Source organism: Trichosurus vulpecula, chromosome 1 (assembly GCF_011100635.1).
Source record: "Trichosurus vulpecula isolate mTriVul1 chromosome 1, mTriVul1.pri, whole genome shotgun sequence".
Classification (NCBI taxonomy): Eukaryota; Metazoa; Chordata; class Mammalia; order Diprotodontia; family Phalangeridae; genus Trichosurus; species Trichosurus vulpecula.
In genome coordinates, this window is record NC_050573.1 from 322,000,253 (window position 1) to 322,017,024 (window position 16,772).

Genomic DNA, 16,772 nt, shown 5'->3' on the forward strand with positions numbered 1-16,772 from the left:
GGGGAACAACTCTCATTTTTAATAATTTGAGTCACTTCCTAATATATTTGAAGAAAGAATATTAGAAAAACTTACTTTAAATTTTGTCCCAATTACCTTTTCCCTTCTAATTTTGGCTGCGTTAGTTTTGTTTGTCCAAAAGCTTTTAAATTTCACATAACCAAAATTATCCATTTTAGTACTGTTGATCCTCTCTATCCATTCTTTGGTTATAAATTCTCCCCTTATCATAGATCTGACAGGTGCATATTTCTATGTTCCCTGATTTTTCTTATGACATCACCCCTAAGTCATTTATCTATTTTGATGTTATCTTGGCCCTCCTGTATCTCCCACTATCTACACCAAGCAAGGATCATACACTTTCTGTTAGTCACCTTTTGCCAGTGAGTGAAAAAACAATAACAATCAAATAGCAAAGAAACTATGGCCTTGAACCAGATTTCCATCAACAAGTGCTTTGAGAGCTTTCAGAAAGTATATGAACATGACAGTGCAGAACAAAAATGAAAAATGAAATTTGAAATCTACTTACCACCAAAGACAGAAACTGGAAAATATCCTGTCCCTTACTGGCTGTCTGGTTTAACTTGCAGAGAACAAAATTTTATGACAAAAGGTGATTATCTACAAAGAGCAGCAGAACATGGCCTCTTTGTAGTTGCACCAGACACTAGTCTATGTGGCTGTAATATTACAGAAGAAGATGATAGCTAGGACTTTGGTACTGGTGCTTGTATTTACGTGGGTGCCACTGAAGAACCTTGGAAAACCAACTATAGGATGTGCTCTTATATAATAGATGAGCTTCCCAAGCTGATAATTGCAAATTTTCCAGCTGACCAAGAGAAGATATCTATTTTTGGCCGTTCTATCAGAGGTCATGGAGCTCTGATTTGTGCTTTGAAGAATCCTGGAAAATGCAAATCTGTTTCAGCATTCCTTCCAATCTGCAATCCAATGTTCTGTCCCGGGTGTGGCGGGGGGGGCGGGGCAAGGCCTTCAGTGGATATTTAGCATCAGATCAAAGTAAATAGGAGGCATATGATGCTACTCATCTTGTGAAGTCTTATCTAGATTCTCAGTGGGACATACTAATCAATCAAGGCAGAGATGACCAGTTCCTTAAAGATGGGGCAATTACTTACTAAAAACTTTATAGCTGAATTTGTAGAATAGAAAATTCTGTTGTTTTTGGATTGCAAGAAGGGTATGATCATAACTACTATTTTGGTGCAACTTTTGTTAATGACCACATCAGACTTCATGGAAAACACTTGAATGCATAAAACTTACACGGGAAATCTCACAATTATAAAAGTTACCATGTAAACTGAACTTTCAAAAAGACAGAATTATACATGAAAAATTACTGCCTATGAACATTCACTTCTAATTATTATCAAGGGCTTACACATAAATGAATACATAAAATCTTCTGAATAACTATATAAATATTCTCAATAAATATATAAAATCAAGTAATCTGTTCTATTTTTGTTCCCCATAAGTAATCTGATAGAGGGCATTTTATAACCTAGGGGCAGTTGGAATCCTTGTAAAATTCAGTTTAAAGGATCACAGAATATATAAATGGTCACAGCCGACTGTAAAGAATACAGTGATTGAGATGTACATAGGAACATAACAATAAACTATTGGACATTGGGTGTATCAGATCTTAGAGAATTAAATTATGGAATTGTATCTCAGTAACTGAATAAAGAGATTTAATGCATTTTTGTTATGTTGGTATATGGTGTGAAATGTTGGTATACACCTAATTTTTACCAAAATGTTTTTTCAATTTTCTCAGCACTTTTTCTGAAATGGTGAGTTTTACTACAGAAATTTGGGTCTTTGGCTTCAATCAAACACGAGATTACTATGGTCATTTACTACTATGTACCATAGAACTAATCTATGCCACTGATCCAACACTCCATTTCTTAGACAGTACCATATTGTTTTACAATTACAATTTTATAATACACTTTGAGATTTGGTACTGCTAAGTCACTTTCCTTCACAATTCTTTTCATTGATTTTCTTGATGTTCTTGAATTTTTTTTTTTTACAGATGATTTTTTTTTCTAGTTCTCTATTTTTTTTGGTAATTTGATTGAGATGTCACTGAATAAGTAAATTAATTTAGGTAGAATTTTCATTTTTATGATATTAACTTGGCCTTCCATGTAAAATTAAGATTTCTTTATTTCTTTAGAACTGACTTTATTAGTATGAAAAGTGTTACCAGACAACCTTGAAGTATATTTTGATGGTTTAAAAATATTAGACTTGACTCCCTGGTGACCAACCACATCTCCCAAGGATAGCAGATTTTCCTTGAACCAAGAATAGAACAGTGATTATCAAAAGAAGTGGATTTCTAAACTTAACTCATTATAGATCAGCTGAATTTCTGCCCTAAGTTCAAAGACCAAGAACCATGATTTAGACAGTTACAAGACCAATATTGATACAGAATCAATATAATATTTTGACTCTTCGCTGTAAAAGCACTTCCTTTTGTTTTTCTTTAATATGAGAAAATTGTACCTTTTTCTTCCTCTCTATTCCCCCTTCTCCAGGTACACTCATTTTTGTCCCCATTAATTTAATTTTTTTTTTAAAAATACATCATAGTCATCTCACAACCATACATTCTTTCTGTATATACTAACTGCCCTCATAAAGATAAAATTCTTAGAAGTTTTAATTGTTTTCTTCTCATAGAGGAATGCAAACATTTAAAACTTATTGATTCCCTTATAATTTTTTCATTATTTTCCTTTTGGTGCTTCTCTGGAGTCTTTTATTTGAAAGTCAAATTTTCTATTTGGCTCTGGTCTTTACAACAAGAATGCTTGAAATTCCTCTATTTCATTAAATATCAATTCTTTCCTTTGAAGAATTATACTCAGCTTTGCTGGGTGGGAGATTCTTTGTTGTAGTATTATCATAGTTGTCTTCTAGAATATAATATCCCAAGCTTTCTCATCTTTAATGTGGAAGTTACTAAATCTTATGTAATGCTTGGGTAAAAGATATCTGAACTGGTTTTGTCTGGATCCTTGAAATATTTTGTCCTTGACCTGGAAAATCTGGAATTTACTTTTAATATTCTTGGGAGTTTTCATTTTGGAATCTCTTTCAGGGAGTGATCAGAGGATACTTTTAATTTATATTTTGTCATCTGGTCCTAAGATATTAAGTCAATTTTACTTAATAATTTCTTGAAATATAATGTCTAACCTCTTTTTTTATCATGGCTTTCAGGTAGCCTAATAATTATTAAATTATCTCTCCTCAATCTATTTTCCAGGTCAGTTATTTTTCCAACAAGAAATTTCAGATTTTCTTCTTTTTTACTTCTTTTGATTTTATTTTGTTATTTTCAGTGTCTCATGAATTAATTCACTTCTGTGTGACAATTTCTGATTTTAAAAATATATTTTCTTCAGTGAGCTTTTTACCCCCACCCACCCACCCAATTTGGCAAGTTTTGCTTTTAAAGACATACTTTTTTAGTAGTTTTTTTGTCTATCTTTCACCAATTTGTTAACTCTCCACAATTTTCTTCCATCACTCTCATTTCTTTTCCCATTTTTTTCTACTTCTCTTATTTTGTTGTTTTAGAAACCATTTTAAGCTTCTCTAGGAATTCTTCTTGAATTTCTGTCCAATTAACAATTTTCTTTGAGTATTTGCTTGTAGTAACTTTGACAGCATTATCTTCTTCTGAGTTTGTGTATTCATCTTTGTGGGCACCAGAGTACTTTGTTGTGATCAGGTTCTTTTCTTGGTTGTTTGCTCATTTTTCCAGCCTATTTCCTTACTTTTAATTTTGTGTTAAAGGTGGGTGCTGCTTCTCAAGTTTAGGGACACTGTGCCAAGCTTCAGGTGTTTTTTTTTTCCTTTTTTAAGTTGTTTTCAGAACTAACTCTGTTTTCAAGGTGGTATGATCTAAAGAGAAATACTTTCATTGTCGTACTGCTCTGTGTTCTGATTTTTACCTAGGAAGTGCCTTGCTCCACCATAGCCACCACTGTTAGCATTTCTCCTGACGGGACTATGACCAGGTCTCCCCACTCTCTGAAAACAATAAATGCTAGTGCTCACCTCTGTTTTGAAATTAAGAGTAGCATTCCTACCACCTCTGAGTGACCACAAGCACTCCTCTTCACCCTGGGACTGTGACCTGAACCCTTGAGTGTTTATGCCACAAGTACTATCATTACTTTTGCCCTTGGGACTGGGACTCAATTATAGATTGCAATAGGTTTTTGTACACACTGCTAGCAAATGGTGCTTTTAACTCTTCTTCTGACCAGTTGTTCAACCTCACTCGCCCCTCTCCAGTCCATAGGCTAATATTTCCTGAAGTTGCTGCCACTGCAGTTTTCCCCAACGTACAGCCTACATTTCCTGCCCTACAATTTTGAAGCACAGCAAGCACACCTTGGTGAGACAGACATTCCCTGCTAAACTCTAAATTTGTCTGGGGATAGAAAATTGTTTCACCTCATCACCTTTTGTTGATTATGCCCTTCCAGACAACTTAAGGCATTATTTTAGATTTTTTAAGAGGTGAATTTGGGAGACCTTTACTGAATGCTCTTCTACTCTGTCACCTTGGCTCTGCCTTCTGCCTGTTAATTAATTTTTCATAATTTCCTTCCTTCACTCTCATTGATGTAATTTTTCCTCTGTCACATTTATTTGATTTTAAAAAACCTTTTTTACAGCTCTTCAAGGAATTCTTGTTGGGTTTGTGTCCAATTCACAATTTTTCTTTAAGGTTTACTTGAGTTGTTTTTATTTCATTATCTCCTTCTGATTATTTGTATTAATCTTCACTGTCACCATTGGGGCACTTTATGCTCAGGTTATTTTGTTGCTATTTGCTCCTATTTCCACAGTGTTTCTTGATTTCAAACTTTGTGTCAAAGTCAATATCTGTTCCCATGAGTGGTGGAGGGGAATTTTCCTAATCTTCAGGTCTTTTTGAATTACTGTTTTCATAACTAGTTCTGGGAGTTTGAAGGTTTTCAGTGCTTGCAACATAGTGTGATCTGGGAAGTATGGTCACTGCTCCCCTTGTTTGCACTCTGATCTTTACCCAGGAAGTGTCCTTTATCCCTTTTGATTGAAATTGGTATTTTTTAAGGTTCCATTGGGCTGAGAAATGATGTTATTCCTCAGTGTTGCTGGTGTCTTTTGACCAAAAGTTTTACTGTTCCTTGGGGTTCTACCTCCTTATTAAATGAAAATGTTCCTCTCTGCCTTTGAAGTATGAGTGACAAGTAGGCACAGACAATGGATTTGTCAAATAGTATCTAGTCCTGAATCCAGTGCACACAGCAGACCCCTATAATCTCTTTCTGACTATTTGCCAGGTCCCATTACTATCTCAGGTTGGACATGTCCCAAAGTTGTTGCTGTTTTTGTCACCATTACCAAGTCCCACCTTTGGTGTTTCATACATAAAGGCTACAGACCAGCCTAAACATACACACACACACACACACACACACACACACACACACACACACAGAGACACACACAGACACACAGGTTACATCTTTCTGACCTCCTAATTTTAATGTCTCACCATGACCTTTTGTTGTCTCTACCTCTATTATTTAAGTATTATTTTAAAGTTTTTTGGAAGGGAATGTTGGGAATTTTCATCTGCGTGCTGCCTCTATTCTGCCATCTTGAATGTCCTCAGAAGTACTTGTAGGAATATTTTCAAAAAGGCACTTTGGAAACTTTAAGTAACCATAGAAATGACTTATTAAAAATCTAACATTCAAGAAAAAGTCCATCATTCCTTTGATATTCTTTTCTTACTACACTCCCTTGTCAAACTCATTTATACTCTGGTTTACTCATCTTTCCAACGGAGCTTGAATTGGGGCCTTTGTCAGGACTGGGACCTACATTTTGCTACATTCTCATAGGGGATGATCAGCCCGGCTAATTATCTCACACTTGTGTAGCTTAGTGACTTGTGACTCCTATCTATCTAATTTAGTGCTGGTCTCTCCCATCTCCCCCTCCACCACCACTGGGACCTTCTTTGGGAGTCTCTATGACTTCTTAAAACAGACTATGAAGTACTTCAGAGCTCCTGGATTCCTGGGCTCCAAAATTAATTATTTCTATGGAACTTACCAGGTCCCTATCCTGTTATTTTTTTTATACACAATGGAGCTCTCAGATGTCCTAGGGTCTTTCTCCAAGTGGGAGGAGGGTCATCCACCCTTATTGCCTTGCAGGCTACAAATATATCTGACCCATCACAACCCATGTAGAGAAGCTGGATGCATTTTGTTATATTAGCTGTGTTTTCATTTCTATGTCTTCTTCTTTTTCTGTGAAGGCTCCTGGATGATTTCTTTTCTTATTCTGGAATAAAAGACTTTACTATATTTTCTCATTGAATAGATTGATTACTATTCAGTCTGGTATAAATTTGAGGGTTTGAGCTAGAGCATATATTGCAAGCTATGAGGGTTTCCTCCTATTCAGATAGTGATCTTTGCTGGTATGGAAAGATTATTTCATGGCTTCAAATACCACTTCTATTCAGTTATCTCCTAAAATTGTTTCTCTAATTTTTACTTCTAGTTTTTATATTTAATTTATTTAATATTTTTAGTTTTCAGCATTGATTTTCACAAGAGTTTGAATTACAAATTTTCTCCCCATTTCTACCCTCCCGCCCACTCCAAGATGGTGTATATTCTGGTTGCCCCATTCCCCAGTCAGCCCTCCCATCTGTCACACCATTCTCCTCCCATCCCCCTTTCCCTTCTTCTCTTGTAGGGCAAGATAAATTTCTATGCCCCATTGCCTGTGTATCTTATTTCCTAGTTGCATGCAAAACCTTTTTTTGTTGTTTTTGAACACCTGTTTTTAAAACTTTGAGTTCCAAATTCTCTCCCCTCTTCCCTTCCCGTCCACCCTCCCTAAGCAGGCAAGCAATTCAACATAGGCCACATGCATATCATTATATAAAATCCTTCCACAATACTCATGTTGTGAAAGATTAACTATATTTTTCTCCTTCCTAACCTATTCCCCTTTGTTGAATTTTCTCCCTTGACCCTGTCCCTTTTCGAAAGTGTTTGTTTTTGATTACCTCTTCCCCCTGTCTGCCTTCCCTTCTATCATCCCCCCTTTTTACCTTCTTGCTCCTTCTTTCCTGTGGGGTAAGACACCCAATTGAGTGTGTGTGGTATTCCCTCCTCAGGTCAAATCTGATGAGAGCAAGATTTACTCATTCCTCCTCACCTGCCCCCTCTTCCCTTCCTAGAGAACAGCTTTTTCTTGCCATTTTTATATGAGATAATTTACACAATTCTATCTCTCCATTTCTCCCTCTTTCAATATATTCCACTCTTATCCCTTAATTTGATTTTATTTTTTCCAATGAGATATTTCACATTGTCTTCCATTTTTTGATTCTTGTGGTTTGGTTTTTTAATATCTTGATTTCTCATAAAGTCATTAGCTTCCAGTTGCTCCAATCTAATTTTTAAGCTAGATTTTTCTTCAGTGGTCTTTTGGACCTCCTTTTCCATTTGGGCAATTCTGCCTTTCAAGGCATTCTTCTCCTCATTGGCTGTTTGGAACTCTTTTGCCATTTGAGTTAGTCTATTTTTAAGGTGTTATTTTCTTCAGTATGTTTTGGATCTCCTCTAGCCAGTCATTGACTTGTTTTTCATGGTTTCCTCACATCACTCTCATTTCTCTTCCCAATTTTTCCTCTACCTCTCTAATCTGTTTTCCAAATTCTTTTTGAGCTCTTCCATGGCCTGAGACCAGTTCATGTTTTTCTTGGAGGCTTTTGATGTACGTTCTTTGACTTTGTTGACTTCTTCTGGCTGTACATTTTGGTCTTGTCACTGAAGAAAGCTTCCAAAGTCTGAGTCTGAATCTGAGTCTGTTTTTACTGCCTGGCCATGTTCCCAGCTAACTTACTTGACCCTTGAGTTTTTCATCAGGGTATGACTGCTTGTAGAGTATAAGCTTGTGTGGATGCATTGTTGTTTTCAGAGGTATTTCTACACAGCAAGCTGAGCCACACCAGTGCTCTTCCTCCCCCAAGAACCACTAACCCAGATCGAGACTCAGATCTAAGCTGGCTCTGTACTCCGGCTCAGTTATGACACTTAATTCCTTCCACCAGGTGGACCTGGGGCCAGAAGCAAATGCAGCTGTAGTTCTGTAAGCAGCCTCAGAGCTGCATCACCTCTGCTGCCCCCAGGGTAGTGTCCAAACTGCGAACTCCTTTCACTCTGTCCCAGCAGCTTTTCCACCAACCTTCTCTGCTGTCTTTGGTGTTTGTGAGTTGAGAAGTCTGATAATTGCCACAGCTCTCTGATTCAAGGTGCTAGGGCTTGTTCTACCTGTCTCCAGGTCTGGGTGGTCCAGGAGTGGCTCACACTGGGCTCTGCTCTGCTTTGCTCCCAGCTCCTGCTCCCATCTCCATGTGATGGACCTTACCCAGTGACTATTCAGGCTTTCCTGGGCTGGAGCCCTGCTTCCCTTTGCTATTTCATGGTTTCTGCAGTTCTAGAATTTGTGCAGAGCCATTTTTATAGGTATTTGGAGGGACCTGGGGGGGAGCTCATGCAAATCCCTGCTTTCCAGATGCCATCTTGCTCCACCACCCCATCTTTTAATTTATTAATCTATTCCTAGATTGTTCCAACTGCTCACACCTCTTCATAGCTTTTATTCATTTTTTTTCTTTTCCAAATTTTATATGAAGGATGATAAAATGTTCAGATTCATCAAATTCAGAAATAAAGAAAATTTTGGCATCTGTGTGTCTCTAATCTGGCTTTTTTTTTGCATCCACAAAAGTAAATAATAATTTGACTCAATTTTTGAGAAATGCTGCACTAATTCTTCAATACTGTGGTCCTTTCATTGAAACCTGAAGGTTTTCCCACTTCATTTCAAACTCAACACATTTAAAACTAAGATTGTTGTCCTGTCTCTGCATCTTACTTATATTGCTTCATTGCAAGGGCATATTATGGTATGTAATATTGTTTTTCATATTAAATGAAAAATCAATTATTCTTTTCACCATATGGTCATATAAGTGTGGCTGTATTGGAAAATATACATGCACAATTACAAAGTATTTTTTTCTGAACTGTTTATATGTAGTTTTCCCCAAATGGTCCAAATTTCCAATCTACCTTGCAGACTGATGGTCACACAAACTATTCTACTTAAAAAATACTACCTCATTTGTCATCAGTAAGTGATCAAAGACAATATGCTTAATTTTTATTCATCTAGCATGCCTTATTTGTAATATGAAGGTGTCAGGCTAGTCAATTTCTGGGGTTTTTATGATACTATTTTAAATGTTTACTAACATTCCAGAATTCATTTTAGTTGCCATGACTATATTGTAATAATTTACAATTATGCAACCCTGATTAGACTGCACACGTGTGGGAGGCTAATTAGCTTCTTCTGGGGACCATTTGGCACAATAATAGACAATTCATTTAATGGCATTTTAGTTATTTGGCTTAACATAGGTAAACATTTCTGACTATTGAATACTTTACTAGTCAATAGATTAAGAATATCACATCTAGCAGGCAAGGAAATTATTACAATTACCTGCAGAAAATGGCCAATCTTTGTTTTTCTATCATTATGAAGAAAAATACAAGAAGGCTAAAAGAGCAGGTTCTTCTATTACATAGAAAAGAAGGTAAAGTGACTTGAAGAATTCTTCATGTAATCACCAAAAATGAATTATTTTTTTTAAATTGAATAACAAATTCAATTAAAAAAAAAACTAAACAAGCAAGATGAAGTAGATGAAGTGGCAGAGTAGTTCTATAATCTGTGACCTGAAAAGGGAGAAGAATTACAGAGGAAATGATGAAGAAAGACAACTAAGCAACCTCCCACAGATAGTGGATGGCCCTGGAAATTCTCAGAAGGAAGCAACAGTTTATTATCTAAGAGACAATGATATTGTTCAACAGTTGCCATCAGGGTAGTGACCACCCAGGGTCAGAAAAAAAAAAGGCAAGTAGAGTTTTTAGTTACTCCCTAGAGAAAAACACTGCAGAAGAGTTTTTTTGTGGAGCTGACATGGACAATACAAAGATTAGCTTCCTTCCTGAAACCAAGGAAAATTTTTGAACTCTTCAGACTCGAAGATTGCTAGCTATCTCTAGTAATTTCACAGGATAAATAAAAATGCCAGTGGAAATACAAAACAACAAAGTGGCTAAGCATTATGAACCTTTGATCAATAAATTCAGTGCATTAGGAACTCAATGAGCATTTTTGTGATTGTGGCTAATTAAAGGTAAAAGTTTCCAAAGAAATTGGAGATTAAAGAATTGGCAATGTGGTTACAAATATTAGGAGTGATAGTAGATTGAGACATCTGGATAATGGTTAAAAATAGCAATGGGCCCTTGAATAGGGATACAGTGTAAATAAATTAAACTGATAAACATGAGATTTGCTCTTTCACTTACAAATACAATTTTTATTCTTTTACTTATAATTTATGGAATAAAACAAGCATTTTCATAACATAGCATACTTTAAAAAACGATGACTGCATATAAAACTGCAAATATTTTATGTAATACTTGCTATTCCTTTTAAATATATAATAAATTTAACATATGTTTTTTTTCTCCTGCCTGTACCCTAGAGATAGCTAACATTAGATACAAATACATAGAAATAGATTTAAACAGATATAAATATATGTAAAATCATTCTATACATTCTTACATTTAGCAGTTCTTTCTCTGGGGCAGATAGCATCTTCTTTCATATGACCTTTGTAGTTAAATTGAGCATTTGTAATAGTCAAAATAAACTATTTGTTCAAAGTTGTTCTTAAAACAATATTGCTGTTACCATATATAATATTCTTTTCATTCTGCTCATTTTACTCTTCATTATGTCATTCAAGTCTATCCATATATTTTTTTTTCTCTAAAATCATCTAAAATACACTTAAAAAGGGCTAAAAATTGAAAAAAAAGAATGGGACACAGGAGTAAATGACCATAGTAATCTAGTGTTTGAAAAATGCAAAGATCTGAACTTTGGAGACACAACTCCCTGACAAAAATTTCTGGATAAAATGAAAACCAGTTTGGCAGAAAATAAGTATAGACCAACATCTTACGCAGTATATACCAAGATAAGTTGAAAGTGCGTACATAGTTAGACATGGTGGCTGATACCAAAGGCAAATTAGGGGAGCATAGAGTAATTTACCTTTCAAATCTATGTATAAAGGAAGAATTCATCACCAAAGAATTGATACAAAGCATTACAGGATGTCAAATGGATAATTTTGATTAAATTATATTAAAAAAATGTTTTTGCACAAACAAAAACAATGTAGCCAAGATAGAAGGTGTAATGGCAAGCAAAGTGAAACTTTTTGTTTTGCTCTTTTTTCTTTTGAAATTCTAGTTCTTCTCAGCACTAAGGTAATCAGATGCCTTTGAAGGAGATTTGCCTTTGTTTGAATCAAGAGTCTTTGATTAATCAAGAGTCTTTGACTAAGCCACACAAGTTTGAGTCACATGTTTCTGATGTTCTCTTGTAGGTTGACCCTGAAGAAGTGTATACCTACTCTGAGGTGAGCATTTTACTTTGGGGGCTCACTAATTGGAAGACTGTACATGCGATTTGGCCAGATGAGAATGTAGGTAGCCACTAAGGAGCCTGCCCTGGCTTTGAAAATCAAGATGTTGGGGCTTCTCACTCTGGCAATTATGTGTGTATTGCTATAGGCAGACAGAAACCCTGTCTGCTGATTTGTGTTATTTGCTCTGTTTATATAATTTCTGCCTGTAAATTCTGTTTGTGTTTGCTCTGAAGTTCAGGGTGCTGACTTTTTCTCCTGAACTAAGTGAATGATGTATGTATGCTTAATTAAAGTGAGGCTGTAGAGACACCTTTAAAAAAGTGAATGTGCACAGATTAGAGAGAGGTAGAAGACACTAGTAGACTGAGTGTGGCAGACTTCAAATACAAAAGAGTCCAGCCCACTGGTTTGGATCTGTGGGCTGAGAAAACATAGGGCATGGAGAACTGCAACCAACCACACCAGAATAAGAGCAGCAGCTGACCTCAGCCAGTCCACAGGGCTTCTTACATACTGGAACAAGAGCAGAAGAGGCCCAGGGCTGAACCTCCTGTTGTGGTAGTGATCCCCAAGGCTCTCAGCCTAAGACAAGAGTCTGTCGGAGCCACATGAGGCAGCAGAGCAGACCATGCAGCCATGGGAACAGCTACTCCTGAGGCATTCAGCCCACACTTGGAAGGTATGAAACTCACCATCTTGAACTTCTGGGAGCCAAGATGACTAGGTAAAATAGCTCTCATCCCTCCCCTGAATAAACCCAGAGAATACTGCCCTAGGAGAAACCCTGGAATAGAGGAGCCAGAAGTGCAGGTTCAGTAATCTTATAGCTAGGGAGACTAGGGAAATGGCCTCTCTTGTGGCAGCAGAAGGAGAACAGTGCAAGAAGGGAGACATCCCAGCAGAACCCGCCTTGACAGATCAGCAGGAGTTCCTGAGCCCCAGGGGGGTGGATCTGGTAAGCGCCACTAACACCCCAGGCATGCCTTTGAATAGGCAAAGTTATTGGCAGACACCAGGGCAGACAATGTCTGAGACCACACATGCTACAGTGCAGCCATAGGGGAAGAGGAGCAGCCAGACAACCCCTCACCTACACCTCACATGGTGACTCCCCAGGGAAACTCCAAAAGACCTCTCTGAGCCTCAGTCCTTAGCACACACCAGCCAAACCCATCTCAGTACCAGGTTAGCAGCAGCACTTAATAGCCTCTGGGTGAAAAAAAAAACAGAGGCAACAACACACAAAGACAGTAACTAGGCCACCAATTCCCAGCCCAAGAAGCTTGGGACAGAGCCCCCCTGGGCTGCAGAAGGAGAGATACACTTAAAAAGCCAGGAAAAGGCAATTAAGATGAAGAAGGAATCTAGAAAAGTAAAAAAAGACCATTGAATCATATTATGGGAACAGAGAAGATCAAAAGACAAACTCAGAAGAGGACAGCATTGACTTGATACCCACATCTGAAACCTCAAAATGGAATATGAACTGGTCTCAAGACCAAAACACATTCCTGGATGAGCTCAAGGAGGATTTTAAAAACCAAATTAGAGAGGTAAAAGAATAAATGGAAAAAACATCACATAGAAGAACAAATCTTTTAAAAAGTAAAATTGGCAAAATGGTTAAGGAGATTCAGAATTTAATCGGAGAAAATGACTTTTTAAAAAGTAAAATTAACTAAATGAAAAGGTGGTACAGAAGATAAGTGAAGAAAACAGTTTGTTAAAATTTAGAATTGGCAAAGTAGAAGCTAATGATTCTATAAGGTATCAACAATTATTCAAACATAATCTAAAGAATGAAAAAAAGAAAAAAATGTAAAATATCGTATCAGAAGAAACTACTGACTTGGAAAATAGATCCAGGAGACACTTTCTAAGAATTATTGCTCTAATGGAAAGCCATGATGAAAAAAGGGCCTGGACACTATCTTCCAAGAAATCATCAAGGAAAATTGCCCCAAGGTCCTAGAACCAGAGTCTAAAATACTCATTGAGAGAATATGCTGATCACCACCAAAAGAGATTCTAAATTGAAAACCTTAAGGGATATTATAGCCAAATTCCAGAATTATCAGGCCAAGGAGAAAATACCACAAGCAGCCAGAAAGAAACAACTCAAATATCATGGAACTGCAGTCACGATCACAAAGGACCTGGCAGTATCTACACTAAAAGACAAGAAGTAGGGGGGCAGCTAGTTGCCCCAGTTAGTAGAGCACCGGCCCTGAAGTCAAGAGGACCTGAGTTCAAATCTAGCCTCAGACACTTGACACATGTACTAGCTGTGTGACCTTGGGCAAATCACTTATCCCCAATTGCCCTGCCCCCCAAAAAGACAGGAAGTATTGGAATATGATATTCTGGAAGGTAAAGGAGCTTGGACTACAACCAAGGATCAACTAGCCAGCAAAATTGAGCATAATATTTCAGGCAAGGAGATGGACATTCAGTGAAATTAGGGAGTTTGAGACCTTCTTGATGAAAAGAACAGAGCTCAATGGAAAATTTTTTCTTCGAATACAAAACTCAAGGGAGACATAAAAAGGTAAACAGAGAGGGGGAAAAAAAACCTTGTTATTCAATAAGTTCAAAATGTTTACAACTTTATACAGGATTAATGTTTTATATACATTACACATATGTGTGTGTGTGTGTTAATCTTGAGAATGGTATAGTTATTATGACAGTGAAAAGGTATATGCATAGACACTGGATATTAATATAAATTACCTGATGTTATAATAAAAACATAATTAAGGGGTGCAGAGATTGGTCTGGGAGAAGAGGTAAGGAGGTGGTAGAAAAGAGTAAATTGCAATTTGTTAAGAGGCACAAAAATGCATTATAGTAGAGGGAAAGAAGGGAGGGAGAAGAGAAGTATTTGAGCTTTACTCTCATTGGATTGAGTTCAAGGAAGGAACAACATGCTCTAATAAAGAAATCAAACTTGTCATACAGACAGTAGGAGGGGATCAGAGAAAGAAAAGGGGGAGTGGTTAGAAGGGAGGGAAGAAATAGTAATGAGGAGAGATAAGGGGGGCGGGGGCTGAAAGGGAGGTAATATGGAGGGAGGAAGTAGCCAAAAGCAAAACTTCTTTTGAGGAGGGGAAAGGAGAAGGGAGAAATAAAAACATAAAGGAGGGGGGGATGAGAAAAAAGACACAGAGAGTAATCATAACTGTGAATGTGAATGGGATGACCTCTTCCATGAAATGGAGGCAGACAGCACAATGGATAAAATCCATAATCCTACAATATGTTGTGTACAAAAATGCATTTGGAACAGGGGTAAATAAAGAAGGTAAAGAAAAAAAGGCAGGAGTAGAATATATACTTCAGCTGAAGTAAAAAAAAAAACAGGGGTAGCAATACTAATCTCAGACAAAGCAAAAGCAAAGATAGATTTAATTAAAAGAGATAAGGAAGGAAACTACATCCTACTAAAAGGCATCATAGGCAATGAAGTAATATCATTTTCTACATCTATGCACCAAGTGGTATAGCATCCAAACTCTTAGAGGAGAAGTTAAGGGAGTTACAGAAAGAAATAGACAGCAAAACAATTAGTGGGGGACCTCAACTTTCCCCTCTCTGAACTGGATAAATGTAACCTCAAAATAAACAAGAAAGAAGTTAAAGAGGTGAATAGAAAATTTAGAAAAGATAGATATGATAAACCTCTGGAGAAAACTGAATTGGGGTACATTAATTCATCAGTATATGGCATATAATCAAAAACTGATCATTCACTGGGGCATAAAAACCTCACAATCGAATAGAGAAAGGCAGAGATAGTCAAAGCATCCTTTTCTGATCATGGTGCAATTAAAATTATTCATAATAAATGACTATGGAAAGATAAACTAAAAATTAATTGGAAACCAAGTAATATAATCCTAAAGAATGAGTGTGTCAAAGACCAAATCATAGAAACAATTAACAATTCATTCAAGAAAATAAAAATAATGAGACAACATACTAAAACTTATGGGATGCAGCAAAACCAGTTCTTCAGGGGAGTTTTATATCTCTAAATGCTTACATGGGTAAAATAGCTAAAAGAGGGATCAATAAATTGGGTGTGCAACTGAAAAACCTAGAAAATCCACAAATAAATACCAAATTAGAAATACTGAAAACCAAAGGAGAGATTAATAAAATTGAAATCAAGTAAACTATTGAACTAATAAATGAAACTGAGCTGGTTTTATGAAAAAAAAACAATAAAATTGATAAATTTTGGTCAATTTGATTAAAAAAAGAAAGAAGAAAACCAAATTACCAGTATCAAAAAAAGGGTGAATTCACTTCCATTGAAGAGAAAATTAAAACAACAATTTGGAATAATTTTGTGCAATTATATGCCCATACATTTGACAGTCTTAAGGAAATGGATGAATATTTACAAAAATATAAATTGCCCAGGTTAACAGAAGAGGAAATAAAATACCTTAACGACCCCATCTCAGAAAAATACATTGAACAAGTCATCACAGAACTCCCTAGGAAAAAATCTCCAGGGCCAGATGGTTGTACATGTGTATTCCATGAAACATTTAAAGAACAATTAATCCCCATACTTTATAGACTATTTGGTAAAATAGGTGAAGGAGTCCCACCAAATTGTTTTTATGATACAAATATGGTACTAATACCTAAACCAGGATGAGTCAAAACAGAGAAAGGAAATTATTGACCAATTTCCTTAATGAATATTGATGCAAATATTTTAAATAAAATGTTAGGATATGCACACAGGAAGGGAGAAGTCAATGACTATAGCAATCTACTCTTTGATAAACCCAAACAGTCTAGCTTCTGGGTTAAGAATTAACTCTATCACAAAAAAATGCTGGGAAAATTGGAAAATAGTATGGCAGAAACTGGGCACAGATCAATATCTTACACTATATACCAAAATAAAGTCAAAATGGGTTCATGATTTAGGAATAAAGGCTGATACTATAAGGAATTTGGGAGAGCAAGGAATAGTTTACCTGTCAGATTTAGGGGAAAGGGAATAATTCGTGACCCAACAAGAGATAGAGAGCATTACAAAAAGCAAAACGGATAATTTTGATTATGTTAAATT

At 36.4% G+C, this 16,772-nt stretch overlaps 1 pseudogene; it reads left to right on the top strand.

Annotated features, from left to right (window-relative positions):
- Positions 1–426: 426 nt before the first annotated feature.
- On the top strand, positions 427–1,289 carry LOC118834476 (annotated as a pseudogene).
- Positions 1,290–16,772: the final 15,483 nt, after the last annotated feature.